This window comes from Triticum aestivum, chromosome 7B, assembly GCF_018294505.1.
Source record: "Triticum aestivum cultivar Chinese Spring chromosome 7B, IWGSC CS RefSeq v2.1, whole genome shotgun sequence".
NCBI lineage: Eukaryota > Viridiplantae > Streptophyta > Magnoliopsida > Poales > Poaceae > Triticum > Triticum aestivum.
The window spans coordinates 188,510,680-188,525,891 of record NC_057813.1 but is presented as its reverse complement, the minus strand read 5'-3'; positions in this window follow the sequence as shown (position 1 = coordinate 188,525,891).

Genomic DNA, 15,212 nt, shown 5'->3' with positions numbered 1-15,212 from the left:
TGACTGTGTAATTCGATGGACATAAGTAGCCCCTAGCCGGATTAAAATCATTTGTCATGGCGGACCTTTTCGCTTCAGCCCCCGGATCCTAAAGTCCGGGGTGTGTCCGAATACCCGCTCGGTTATACAAAACCGGAGTATGCGTGGAGACCAGGCGTAGGGGTCATAAGTGCTTGAACAGACAAGTACCCAACTAGTTATGTTATATTACATGGTTAGTAAGAAACATCTTCCAGGGAGAATAGTTCCGGTAAGGGTTCCTTTCCCTGGGTAAGCATGTGTCAAGGCACATGTCCGGACTGCGAACCAAAGCGCAGGATACAAAACTTCTGGGGATTAATGTTATAATAAACGAAGACATCTTTTGTTCAACGACCGAATATTCTCTTAAGGAAACTAGCTTTCGGCTTCACCCAGTCTGAGGTACACATCCAGCTCAACCGGCAGTAACAATTGCAGAGGTGCTCCCCTTATGCCCTAGCCGAATTAACGGGAACATAGGGCATAAACACAGGAGCTAGGCAACCCAGCTTGGCCACGTCTTAAGTCATATCGATGCATATAATGGTGAAGAAAAGGCACACATGGAAAAAGAAACGCATGTGCGACGGGCAAAAAGCCCTGAAAGTAATTTATATTTAGCTTCCGTATAGGAAGCCCCCAGGTAAAGCTTGTACACATAGTGCGGCCGGAGTAATCCGGTAGTCCGTACTGTATTAAATATTGTGTGAAAAGAAAAAGATTGAGAAAGGAAAAGGGAGGGAGCATAATTGAAAAAGGAGGGTTGAGGAGACGAACACTGAGTTCGGCGCTAGGCATAGAATCTCCGGAGTCTGGCCGCGTTCCATGGGTTCGGCTCGAGTCTGTTATCAGACGCATTACGTAAGCAGTATGCTCCCCCGGTGAGAACTTTGTCGATGATGAAGGTGCCTTCCCGCTTGGGTTTGAGCTTGTCATTCTTCTTCTCCGGTAAGCGTAGAACGAGTTCACTAATATTGTAAGTATTGGCCCGCACTTCTTTGCTTTGGTATCGTCGAGCCTGTTACTGATAGAATGCGGAACGGGCCTTAGCGACATCGCGCTCCTCCTCCAGGGCATCCAAATTATCCTGCCGATCTAACTTGGCTTCCTTCTCTTCGTACATGCGTACGCGTGGCGAATCATGTATGTCGCAAGGTAGTACTGCTTCCGCGCCGTACACCATAAAAAATGGTGTATATCCGGTGGTGCGATTCGGCGTGGTCCGCAGCCCCCAGAGTACGGAGTCGAGCTCCTCGACCCACTGAGTATCCGACTCTGTCAAGGATCGCACTAGTCTGGGTTTGATGCCGCTCATGATAAGACCGTTTGCCCGTTCGACCTGGCCATTTGTTTGAGGATGGTAGACGGAAGCATAGTCGAGCTTAATGCCCATTTTGCCACACCAAGATTTCACCTCATCGGCCGTGAAGTTTGAGCCATTATCGGTGATGATGCTGTGGGGGACACCGTATCGGTGTACGACCCCGGATATAAAGTCTATTACTGGTCCGGACTCGGCCGTTTTCACTGGTTTGGCTTCTATCCATTTGGTGAATTTGTCTACCATGACCAATAAATATTTTTTCTTATGGCTTCCCCCTTTAAGGGGTCCAACCATATCAAGCCCCCAGACCGCGAAGGGCCAAGTTATGGGGATTGTTTGGAGAGTGGTAGGGGGCATATGACTCTGATTGGCAAAGAGCTGGCAACCGACGCAGTGTTGGACAAGGTCCTGTGCGTCTGCTCGGGCTGTCGGCCAATAGAAACCTGTACGGAAGGCTTTGCTGACTAATTCCCGAGCCGCAGCGTGGTGCCCTCCCAGTCCGGCATGGATTTCAGCCAAGAGCTGCCTCCCTTCCTCTTCGGAGATGCACCTTTGGAGCACTCCGGTGGTGCTTTTCTTATAGAGTTCCCCTTCATGTACTTTGTAAGCTTTAGAACGCCGGACAATGCAGCGTGCTTCATTTTGGTCTTCAGGGAGCTCCTGCCTATTTAGGTAGGCCAAGAAAGGCTCAGTCCATGGGGCGATGACAACCATTATTTCATGGGCTGACGATGTTATTTCGGTGGTAGAACCTCCGATTATGTTTGATAGTTCGGAATCTGGGGATGTATTCGGATCCGTGCTGGTATTGCCGGACTCCCCTTCCCATACCACGGATGGCTTGAACAGCCTTCCAGGAATATGTTAGGTGGGACAGGGTCGCGTTTAGCGCCGTTGCAGGCAAGGACATCTGCCGCTTGATTGTTTTCTCGAGCCACATGGTGGAATTCGATCCCCTCCAACCGAGCTGACATTTTAAGGACGACATTGCGATAGGCCGCCATTTTCGGATCCTTGGCGTCAAAGTCTCTATTTATTTGTGATATTGCGAGGTTTGAATCCCCGCGCACCTCTAGGCGTTGAATGCCCATAGAGACTGCCATCCGAAGACCGTGCAACAGAGCCTCATATTCGGCTGCATTGTTGGAGTCTGTGTATAATATTTGGAGGACGTATTGGACCGTGTCTCCGGTGGGAGACGTCAGGACTACGTGCGCTCCCAGACCGGCCGGCATTTTAGAGCCGTCAAAGTGCATGATCCAGTTGGAGTATGCGCCGTACTCTTTAGGGAGTTCGGCCTCCGTCCATTCGGCGACAAAGTCCGCTAACACTTGCGGCTTGATAGCCCGCCGAGGCTTGTATATTATGTCGAACGGAAGGAGCTCAATTGCCCATTTGGCGATCTGGCCCGTTGCATCGCGGTTATTTATTATATCGTTTAGTGGTACTTCGGAGGCCACCGTAATCGAACACTCCTGAAAGTAGTGGCGTAGCTTTCAGGATGCCATGAAGACCGCGTATGCTATTTTTTGATAGTGTGGGTATCGGGACTTGCATGGGGTGAGGACCATAGATACATAATAAACCGGCTTCTGTAGCGGGAATTTGTACCCGTCAACCTCTCGTTCGACGACGAGTACTGCGCTTACAACTTGATGTGTTGCAGCTATGTACAATAGCATAGGTTCGCCGATATTTGGCGCTGTTAGGACTGGATTATTGGCCAATAAGGTCTTTATTTCATTGAGTCCGGCCGCGGCTGCATCCGTCCACACGAAGTGTTCGGTGCGCCGAAGAAGGCGGTAAAGAGGCAATGCCTTTTCTCCTAACCTGGAGATAAAGCGGCTTAAAGCAGCCACGCATCCAGCTAGTTTCTGGATATGTTTGAGGTCTGTTGGTATAGCCAACTGCGACAAAGCTCGGATTTTTGCCGGATTAGCTTCAATTCCTCTATTGGAAACGATGAAGCCCAGCAGTTTTCCGGAGGGGACGCCGAAAACGCATTTCTCCAGATTCAGCTTGATGTCGTATGTTCGTAGGTTGTCGAACGTAAGCCTCAAGTCATCTATTAGGGTTTCGACGTGTCTTGTTTTTATGACTACGTCGTCCACGTATGCCTCCACTGTTTTGCCGATTTGCTTTTCCAGGCATGTTTGAATCATGCGTTGATAGGTTGCTCCGGCATTCTTAAGCCCGAAAGGCATAGTGTTGAAGCAGAAAGGGCCATATGGCGTTATGAAAGCTGTTGCAGCTTGGTCGGACTCTGCCATCTTTATTTGATGGTATCCAGAGTATGCGTCGAGGAAACACAGCGAGTCGTGTCCAGCTGTGGCATCGATGATTTGATCGATGCGAGGGAGGGGAAAGGGATCCTTGGGGCAAGCCTTGTTAAGGTCTTTGAAGTCGACGCACAGGCGCCAGGATTTGTCCTTCTTTGGTACCATTACCAAGTTCGCCAGCCAATCCGGATGTTTGATATCTCTGATGAATCCGGCCTCAAGTAGCTTGGCTAGCTCCTCCCCCATGGCTTGCCGTTTGGGCTCCGAAAATCGCCTTAGGGTCTATTTAACAGGTTTGTATCCCTTCAGTATGTTAAGGCTGTGTTCGGCCAATTCGCGTGGGATGCCCGGCATGTCCGATGGGTGCCAGGCGAAGATATCCCAATTCTCGCGTAAGAAGTCGCGCAGTGCGGCGTCCATAGCGGGGTTCAACTGTGTCCCGATGGAAGCTGTCTTCGTGGGGTCCGTTGGGTGGACTTGGAATTTGACTATCTCATCTGCGGGTTTAAATGAGGTGGACTTGGGTCGCTTGTCGAGTATCACGTCGTCCCTGTCCATGGTGGCACGGAGCGTTGTTAATTCTTCTGCCGCTAGGGCTTCGGATAGTGCTTCCAAGGCTAGTGCTGCGGTTTTGTTTTCGGCGCGGAGTGCGACGTCCGGATCACTAGCTAGAGTGATAATTCCATTGGGTCCGGGCATTTTAAGCTTCATGTACCCGTAATGGGGTATGGCTTGAAAGTTTGCAAACGCGTCCCGCCCAAGAAGGGCGTGGTATGCGCTGTTGAAAGGAGCCACTTGGAAGGTGATTTCTTCGGACCTGTAATTCTCTGGGGTGCTGAATACCACATCGAGTGTGATTTTTCCCGCACACCATGCCTCCCGACTAGGGATAATTCCACTGAAGGTTGTGCCGCTTTGTTCAATGCGGCTTTTGTCAATCTCCATCTTCTTGAGTGTTTCTTCGTAGATTAGGTTTAATCCGCTTCCGCCGTCCATGAGTACTTTAGTGAGCCGAAAGCCGTCCACTATTGGGCTGAGGACCAGAGCGGCCGGCGCCCGGACGGACTGGAATTGGGGTTCGTCACTGGCATTGAAGGTTATAGCAGTGTCGTTCCACGGATTCATTTTTGCTACATGGCAAATTTCAGCGGAGCTTCGATGCGCTCGCTTGCGCTCGCTTGCTCTCGCTTGCGCCTATTGTTTGAGGCGAAGGTCTCGAAGACTGTCAGTACCGTATTGTGTTCCTTGGCGGGATGTGGTTCTGCTTTATGGTTCTCGAGGAGATCCTCGCCACTCTTAGCTACCTGCCGGAGTATCCAACATGCTCTAAGGCTATGGGTCGGCGTTGCATCCGGCGTGCTGTGAAGCTTACATGGCCCGTTAAGCCATTCTTCCAATACGGTTCCACGCCCTGGGGCGGGTTTTGGTTTCTTGGGAATTGAGTTGGTCGACTTACGAGAGTTCGGCCGTTTAGTTCGGATAAAGGTTCTAGTGTGGGCCATACTATCCCAAAATTTTGTTTGGGTCTTCCAGGAACTTTCCATCGCACACTACTTCTGTACTATGGTTGCCAAGTCCATAAAGTGCACTATGTCACGGCGACTTATAGCATTAAGGAGTCCATTGTTCGTGCAGTTTCTGCGGAAAAGAGAGACTACGTCCTCCTTGTGGCAGTCCTTGACTTTATTAAGAGCAAGGAGAAATCTGGCCTAGTAACGGTGTACTGTCTCCTGGGGCTCCTGCCTAATACGGGAGAGACGGTTTAAGTCCGAGCGGGCGTTGTTGGCTGAATCCGGATTCTGATCCGATCTTACGCCCGGGGGCACGGGAAGTACCGAGCCCGACAGTTCGGGATCTGGACTATTACCTAATCCCTTCGGCCCAATGCCCGATTCTAAGTCCGGGACCTGGGTCATGTCTTCCTTTGGGTGGGTGTTCGGCTCACTGAGTTCAGTGATCCAGACATAATTCGTCCTCAAAGTTGAGGGGCAACCCACGTGTGGTTCCTCCACTACCGCTATCTCATGGGTGGTCGGCGGGGATCTAATGCCCCTCTGGTCGGGTTCAAGCCCAATCCGGTCATAGTTCGTAGCGACTCCCAAAGCGGCGATGCGATCCAAGAGCTCATTAAGAGAGGAGAGCTCCATCGGATCCATCTGTTCAGCAAGCTCCGAATCGATGCGAAGGTTATGCGTTATGACCCGAGAGGCCATCGTCGGTGCGACAGCCGATGGGGCGGTCATAATGAAGCCGCCAAGCCAGAGAGTCTGGCCTATAGCTAGCGCTCCCCCAGAAGTGATGTCGTCCTTGACAACGAGACGAGCCATCGAGCCTTTGCAGCAGCGACACAGAGGAACTCTCAATGAAAGCACCAATGTCGGTGTCAAAACCGGCGGATCTCGGGTAGGGGGTCCTGATCTGTGCGTCTTAGGATGATGGTAACAGGAAGCAAGGGACACAATGTTTACCCAGGTTCGGGCCCTCTCGATGGAGGTAAAACCCTACTTCTTGCTTGATTAATATTGAAGATATGAGTAGTAAAAGAGTAGATCTACCACGAGATCGTAGAGGCTAAACCCTAAGAGCTAGCCTATGATGGTATGATTGTAATTGTGATCGGCCTTCTAAGGACCATCCTCTCCGGTTTATATAGACACTGGAGAGCTAGGGTTTACATGGAGTCGGTTACAAGGAAGGAAACATAATATCCGGATCGCCAAGCTTGTCTTCCATGCAAAGGAGAGTCCCATCCGGACACGAGCCGAAGACTTGAGTCTTGTATCTTGACGCTTCTATAGTCCGGACAATGAATATAGTCCGGCTGTCCGGATACCCCCTTATCCAGGACTCCCTCACCCATGGCTTGGGAGGGGCGAGAGCCCCTCCGAGATTGGATCTCTCTCTGTCTCTCTCTATTTCTGCGTTCTGGAATTCTGCCCCTTCACCGTTTCTTTTATATCCGGAGATCCATAACTCCGATTGGGGTGAATCTTTCACCCAGATTTTTCTCCAAAAATAAGCTTTCTTGCGGCCAAAGTAGAGCATCAACCGCCTTACAGGTGGCCCATGAGGGTGCCAGGCGCGCCCCTGTCTCGTGGCCACCTCGGGCACTGTTTCGCGTTGTTTCTTCCTCCGGAAAATCCCAAATATTCCAAAATAATTCCCCGTCTATTTTTATCCCGTTTGGACTCCGTTTGATATGGGGTTTCTGCGAAACATAAAACATGCAACAAACAGGAACTGGCACTAGGCACTGGATCAATATGTTAGTCCCAAAAAATAGTATGAAAATTGCCAGAAGTATATGAAAGTTGAATAATATTGGCATGGAACTATCAAAAATTATAGATACGACGGAGACGTATCAGACATCAGCCAACACCATCTTAGCAAAGCCTGATTTAAAAAATCTAAGCTCATTCTCCACCTTCCTCTTTTTATCCCGCATCTTCAAATATTCTTCAGCGTTGACAACACTTTCTCTAAGCCTACCTCTGTTCTCTTCCTCATACATGCTCCGGAGCTTTGCTAGGCGCATCTTCAAAGATGTGGCCACTCTTGATCAACCCACTCCATGTAAGAACACTTCCGTTTATCCTATAATATTTAAAACTAGATCAGTAACAATTGTAGGGGAAATGGGTTTATAGCAACATAGAAAATTACCAATACTTTTTTTAAAACTAAATAAACAGGTTAATTATGACATATCTTCTCAAAAAGATCAATGTGCAAATTAACTAATTTCTACTGAGATAACAACCAAATTCTGAAACATCAGAAGCTATAATTAACTACAACAATGCTACAAGTTCTTACTCATGTACTATAAATAACAAATTGAACATTTCATGAGGAAGCTAAATATAACTTCAACAACATAGCGACAGTGTTTGGATGCCAGCAAATTGATACTAACAGGTGTGTACACGCACAAATTTAGTAACATAGAACTAATAGCACTAAGGCCGTCCACTATGTATGGCAAAACCGGTGCAAAGACAAATGTTGCTACATTTCGCACTGGTGCCCTGCACTGGCGAGTCGATGCAGTGGAAAAAATCAGGGACCCAAACTCCGGAGCACCTAGCTGCTCCGATGCCCAGTTCCTTCGTGCCATAAAGATTTAGTATTTTACTTCTTGGCTGCTCGGATGTGTGGACAAAATTTGGCTGCACAAATTGCTGAAGCGGTGCCAATTAGTTTTCTAATGGCACCGTTGTTGAGATGGCAACATTTTTAGATACTAGGTACAAACTGTGACACTATCTTAGGATGCGTTTTGTTGAAGGTGTGGCATGAATGGGTTGGGACTATGATAGTGTATGAATCACATCTAACAAATGATTTGTAACACTGAAAGAGGGGATAACCTTCTCTGCACATGCCAGAAACTTCCTCCCACTGTCCACAGATTCAAACACAACTAGCTTCATGCAAGGAGATTGATGGTGACAATGAGCAGACAGATCTTCAGCCACCCCGCTCCATTCATTGCAAGTGATGGTACTAGGGAGCTACAAGAGGAAGACATGACTCAAATCAACCGTCGGGTTAAAACCCTTCATTCCAAGTCATAGCCCGAGAGAGAGAAGAGAGGCATACCTGGTTGTGAATGAGTCATCGTCGGAGGAGGAACCGCTAGAGAGGTCATTGAAGAAGACCATGGCAACCTCAGCGGTAGGATGCGATACGGTGAGAGCGAGGAAGCAAGCGAGGAAGCGGCTATAGCTTAGGAAGGAAGGAAGGAGGAAACATTAGAAATGTGACTTATGGTCAGGGAGAAAAGGGGTAGGGAAGGGGGGCAGATATTTTGGTGGTAGGCCAAAATTTTCGAAATGTGGAGGGAAACTTTGCGCGCGGTGCCGCCGGACACCATTCACTTTGAACGATTGTGTGCATTGCAAACGATTCTTCTGCTTTACACGCATGGGATGAGTTTGATAATTCAAATTTTGGTGGAAATTTCCCTGGGTACTGTCCTCATCCACGTCATTGCATAGTTTAACATCACTTGCCAATTTGGGCACACAAAAGAGCATACAGCACACAGATCACACTTACCGAATTGAGCAATTTTAGTAATTAAATAGAGCCAGTTGACCTGAACATTGCTCTAACAAAAGACCAACATTAAAAATAAAGCCTAAGTACGCATAATTTTAACAAATCCGCCGCCACGCCGGCCTATGCATTATCGGTGTGAGATGAGACGTCGATGACTTGTCCTGGCAACATGCCGCTGTTGGTGGACTCCGCGTCCCCCCTGCTGAAGTCGACCGCGTCCTCGTCCTCGGCGCCGCCCTCAAGGTTGTAGTACTCGTAGTAGTGGTTGCTCCATAGCTCGTGTTGGTACTCCACAGCCAATTCCTCGATGGACAAACTCTTTTCTACCTCGACATCGGCCACGTGCAACTCCTCCTCCTGGCACTCCTTGATCTCCACCACCTCCTGCATCTCCAGCTCCCGCTCGGCGATCTCATGAGGAAGCAAGTGCTCCATGGCCACCGCTGCCTTTTCAGACGTGGGTTTCATCCTGGATTCCGAGGTGGCCTGGAATGTCTTGGCATGTGCGTCCTTGATCTTGGCATGGATGGCCTCGACCCGGGCCAGGGCGACATCTGCGGCATAGACGGTAGCTCAAGCGCTCTCGGTGTTTGCAGCCGCCATCGCAACAGCAGCTGTAGCCATCTCGGCTGTTGCAGCTGCACTGCCGGCTATCGTAGATGCCCTCTCGGCGGATGCGGCCACGCTCAGTGCGGTTGCGGTGGCACTCTCGGCGTAAGCGGTCGCGCTCTCGGTGTAGGCGGCAGCGCTCGGGGAGGACGGGGCCATCGTACGGGCCTTCATGAAGCATTTCCATGGCGTTATCTTTGCAAGAAGGGGTTGCGGGAATGGGATCGGGATTTGGGGGTTGCCGGCACTGGAGCAGACGAGCCGGCGAAGCTTAAGGAGGAAGACTTAAATAGACCCAGGAATTTTCATCGCAAACGGTTCCTACAAAAAACCATGTGTGATGTTGTTGATATTTTGTTTTAGCTGTGAAAGACGAATTTGGAGTAAAGTGGCAACGGATGGTGTTTTAAATGTACGAGAAAATTTGTAGTACTAATACAATTGTCATGTCAAATTTTGGAAAATTTCAGGGGTCATTTGACCTTGTAAGACATTTAAGTGATTTTCTAGCCATTTAATGACCATAATTCAAATTTGAACTACATGTACATGCAACAGCTAACCATAACGATTTGAAAAGTCATATTTTGCGTACTTGTGTGTGAGTTAATTCCATGTCCAGTAAATTGGAAGGAATTTTTAAACATATTGGTCATACGGCTATGACACAATTAAGCATGGAGTACCATGGCATTTAAATTCCAAAAAATTAAAAAAGATCAGAAACATATGAAACCTTGCTTGATGTAATTTCATGCCACCAAGATGATGTGGTAAAAAAATTGGCATGTTTGACGAAAGTGTGGATACACACCCATCACAAACTGGAGCAACTCACCAGAAGGCTCCTGGTTCCGAGAGGGAACAATGCATGTTTGATGATGAACGGGAGATAGCTTCCTCTTACGACCTTCAATTTTTTTCTACATTTAACATGCACTAATACAACTGTCATGTGAAATTTTGGAAAATTCTAGGGGTCATTTGACCTTGTAAAGACATTGAAGTGATTTTCTGACCATTTAATGACCGTAAGTCAAATTTGAACTACATCTACATGCAACAGCTAACCATAATGGTTTGAAAAATCATATTTGTGTACTTGTGTGCGAGTTAATTCGATGTGCAATAAATTGGAAGGAAATTTCAAACGTATTGGTCTCACGCCCTAGACACATGCATGGAGTGCCATGGCATTTAAATTCCAAAAAATTAAAAAAGATCAGAAACACATGAAACCTTGCTTGATGTAATTTCATGCCACCAAGATGATGTGGTAAAAAAATTGGCATGTTTGACGAAAGTGTGGATACACACCCCTCACAAACTGGAGCAACTCACCAGAAGGCTCCTGGTTCCGAGAGGGAACAATGCATGTTTGATGACGAACGGGAGATAGCTTCCTCTTACGACCTTCAATTTTTTTCTACATTTAACATGCACTAATACAACTGTCATATGAAATTTTGGAAAATTCTAGGGGTCATTTGACCTTGTAAAGACATTGAAGTGATTTTCTGACCATTTAATGACCGTAATTCAAATTTGAACTACATCTACATGCAACAGCTAACCATAACGGTTTGAAAAATCATATTTGTGTACTTGTGTGCGAGTTAATTCGATGTGCAATAAATTGGAAGGAAATTTCAAACATATTGGTCTCGCGCCCTAGACACATGCATGGAGTGCCATGGCATTTAAATTCCAAAAAATTAAGAAAAGATCAGAAACACATGAAACCTTGCTTGATGTAATGTCATGCCACCAAGATGATGTGGTAAAAAAATTGGCAAGTTTGACGAAAGTGTGGACACACACCCATCACAAACTGGAGCAACTCACTAGAAGGCTCGTGGTTCCGAGAGGGAACAATGCATGTTTGATGACGAACCGGAGATAGCTTCCTCTTATGGCCTTCAATTTTTTTCTACATTTAACATGCACTATTACAACTGTAATGTGAAAATTTGGAAAATTCTAGGGGTCATTTGACCTTTCAAAGACATTTAAGTGATTTTCTAGACATTTAATGACCGTAGTTGAAATTTGAACTACATCTACATGCAAAAGCTAACCATAACGGTTTGAAAAATCATATTTGTGTACTTGTGTGCGAGTTAATTCTATGTGCAGTAAATTAGAAGGAATTTTCAAACATATTTGTGTCACGGCATGGACACACATGCATGGAGTGCCATGGCATTTTAATTCCAAAAAATTAAAAAATGATCAGAAAAACATGAAACCTTGCTTGATGTAATGTCATGCCACCAAGATGATGTGGTAAAAAAATTGGCCTGTTTGCCGAAAGTTTGGACTCACACCCCTCACAAACCGTAGCAACTCACTAGAAGGCTCATGTTTCTAAGAGGGAATAATGTATGTTTGATGATGAACATGAGATAGCTTCCTCTTATGGCCTTCAAATTTTTTCTACATTTAACATGCACTAACACAACTATCATGTGAAATTTTGGAAAATTCTAGGGGTCATTTGACCTTTTAAAGACATTTAAGTGATTTTCTATCCATTTAATGACCGTAATTCAAATTTGAACTACATCTACATGCAACGGCGAATCATAATGGTTTGAAAAATCATATTTTTGTGTACTTGTGTGCGAGTTAAAAAATCATCAGACGATGTAAATATCTGGTGTTCAAAAAAGAAAATGTAAAGATCTGGCAAGACAACCGGCCCCACATGATTGGCACTCTGTTTCGTGCCTCAAGGTTTGGAAGGTGAGTGGTGCGGGTTATTAATCAGATACGGTTCTATATTGGGAACCATCAGCTATCAAGTTCACACACGGATTTTGCTGTAGGAATCGTGTGTAATTCAGACAACAGTACTCGTAAATTCCAGCGACCGGCATGTGTACTGTTCACGTCGATCTAGATTCTGGTCGCCAATAATACTATCTTGCTCATGTCGGCCCGCCTGCATTCTCATCTACATTATCCCCTCTCTCGCCCTCTCTCTCTCTCTCTCTCTCAAATCGCTGCCATGGCTCCCCGATCTGCCCACGCACCGATGAGGAGTCGCCGCCCCTCGAGGACGCTCAGTCAAAGAGCAGCAATGAGGAGTACCCCTACACGCCGCCGAACAAGGTTGCGTTGGACCCCCCAACTTTTGATTGGTTCTGGTCTAGTACAATATTTGTGTGTGGAAGTCCCTATCGCCGGCTAAGAAAGCCAGGCAAGTGGCGTTCAACAAGGATATGGCGGAGGAGAAGCCAGGTACCAGGCGGCCGGTGAAGCATGTGATGCCGCCTGGAAAAAGAAGGTGGTGGAGCTTTGGGGGCGGGCACGTCATCATGTAGAGGAGGTGTATGAAGACGGGTACTTCGTGAGGAAGGTTAAAGACGCTAGGCGCCTCATCATTGCGTGGAGGTGGGCCGATAAGCTCCAGCATGCCACCGACGAAGAGCTCCGATGGGCGCCCAACGAAATGGCAAGATCGTTCCCGCTCGTCCGCCGGCAAGAGGCAGATCGGTACGTCAAGCACTGCGAGGCAGAGGAGGCGGAGTACTGCCTCCGCGCTGGGAAGACGCTGTGTACTAGGGAGCTGCTGGTGAGGGGTTGCCGAAATACTGCCCCCAGGAGGGATTATTAGTTTTAGTATTGTTCATTTTCAATTTTATGCATTGTACCTAGTAGTTAAGTATTAGAACGTATATGTGATGATATTATATATATTTTGTGATGAACGAATGAACAATTAATATATATATCATGAATTCCATTTTCTATCTATTTTTGTATACTAATTTATATCTAGATGTTATCATCCACATATACAGAATGGAAAGCATATATACACACATTGAAATAGAACATATAGGAACGGAAAATAGAGTACACACATTGAAACAGAGCAATATTATGATTGTTGTGGATACATAGCAATCCACGTCGAAACGACTCAACAAAATAAAAAGCGTCCATGAGACCATGACCATCAGCCCTTGCCTACGGTAGCACTTGGCTCTACATGAACTCATGCAGGCGTTCGTCCAAGTGGTTGACACGCTCGCAATACATATGGAGCGCGATCTCAAGCTCCAAGTTGGCTATTTTATCAGAGATCACCAACTCGAGGATGCGACGGCCATGTTCCTCTATTGCACCCAGGTGGATACCTGGGCCAAGGAGGCAGTCAATCCTAGGCACCAGCGCGTTGGCATCGAGCGGGCCGCGGACAAGGCGAACGACGCGACCCATGCGAACGGTGTGGCGGGCGTCCGGTGCAAGTACGACGTGGCCGGCCTCTGGTGCAAGTAGGGTGCAGAGGGCCTCTGCCCACTCCTAGCAAGGAATGGAGGTACTTACGGGACGTGTACCGAGCTACGACACCCTGTCGACAGCAAGAAAACATCAATGGATCCACTCTTGTCGTGCAGCATGCGGCGCCTCTCGCTCTGTGGTGCTCCAACGGCCTCACCGTGCGGCGAGCCGCAGCCTATCGATATGGACTCGCCTAGCTTGCTCTACGGTGCGCCATCGATCATGTTGTGCGGTGAGCTGCAGCCTCTCGGCGCTGACATGCCTATCTTGATCCGCGACGCTGAAGCGCCATGCGCCAAGGGTCTGCTCAACCCTGGCAATGACGCGCATCACAGCATCGTCCATCTGGTTGCCGGGGAGCGCCTCGGCCTCGACGGGCTGTGACGCCTTCTTGTTTTCCTCGTCGATGAGGTTGATGGCAGAGGCGGCGCTTTGGTGGGTTGGCATGCTTGGAAAAGGTGGATGTGCTACAAGTTGTGCTTGTTGCCTCCGTGCGTCACACACCGCCTAAGTTTATGCGCAATATCGCTGGGTGGCGGAAAACCGGTGAGGAAATGGCGGGAAACGGTGGCGTGTTCATAAAACTCCATCAATTAATGGAAATTTAGCATAGAAGGACCATCGAGCTAGCACAAGAAGTCGATGATGATCAGATGATCATTTATCCAAGTTAATTGTGCATGTAATAGTTTACTTTGGTGTGTGGAAGTGCATGTGTGTACTAGCCACCTATGTAATTGGATGTTTGCCGCTTATTACACACATCTTGTTTATGTGAAATGTTTATGTTCTCTTGGCTAAACACAAACAGTTTATCGCAATGAACCATATGCCATATATCGCACACACCTTGATCTGGCTGACCATTTCTTTTGTGTTTCCTAATCACAAACTATTCATCTGAGTGAACTATATGATGTATATCACACACACCTTCATCTGGCTACCTGTTTCTGTTGTTCCGCCTCATCACAAACAGTTCATCTGAGTGAACTGTATGTCGTATATCACACACGCCTTCATCTGGCTGCCCGTTTCTTTTCTTCTGCCTCATCGCAAACAGTTAATTGAACTAAACCGTATGCCCCGCGTCGCACATGCAACTAAAATCTGAACTGTGTTTGATGTATCCTTCATTGCAAACATTTTGCATCTTTTTTGACGGTTTTTTACATCACCGTTTGCGATTAATGCATCACACACAGTTTCGTCAAAGGGTCTCTGATCATGGTGTCGCGTTAGTAGCATCCTACAGTAGTAAATGCTTATCTATAAAGAATCTAAACTTCCAAATCATTTGATGCAAGTGTTAATGAAGCCTTTGCGTCCAGGCCAAGCTCCAAGAACCACTTTCCTCGTGAAGAATTTTTCTCTATGTGCCTAGAACCACATACCGCATTCTGAACAAAACCCTCAGCCCCATCAAAGTCCACAATTCTGAAGAAGAACAAGTTGTAGGCATCATGAAGAATTTGTTGTTCAGCATCATTCATGGGATTCCCATTAACTATATCACGTGAGGACTTTGGCCAATGTTGCTCTTTCACCGTTTGAATTGAAGCCCTATGCTCCTTGGATTATGAGGTTCATCAGAACCAGATCTTCAATTCCATACAAGGCTG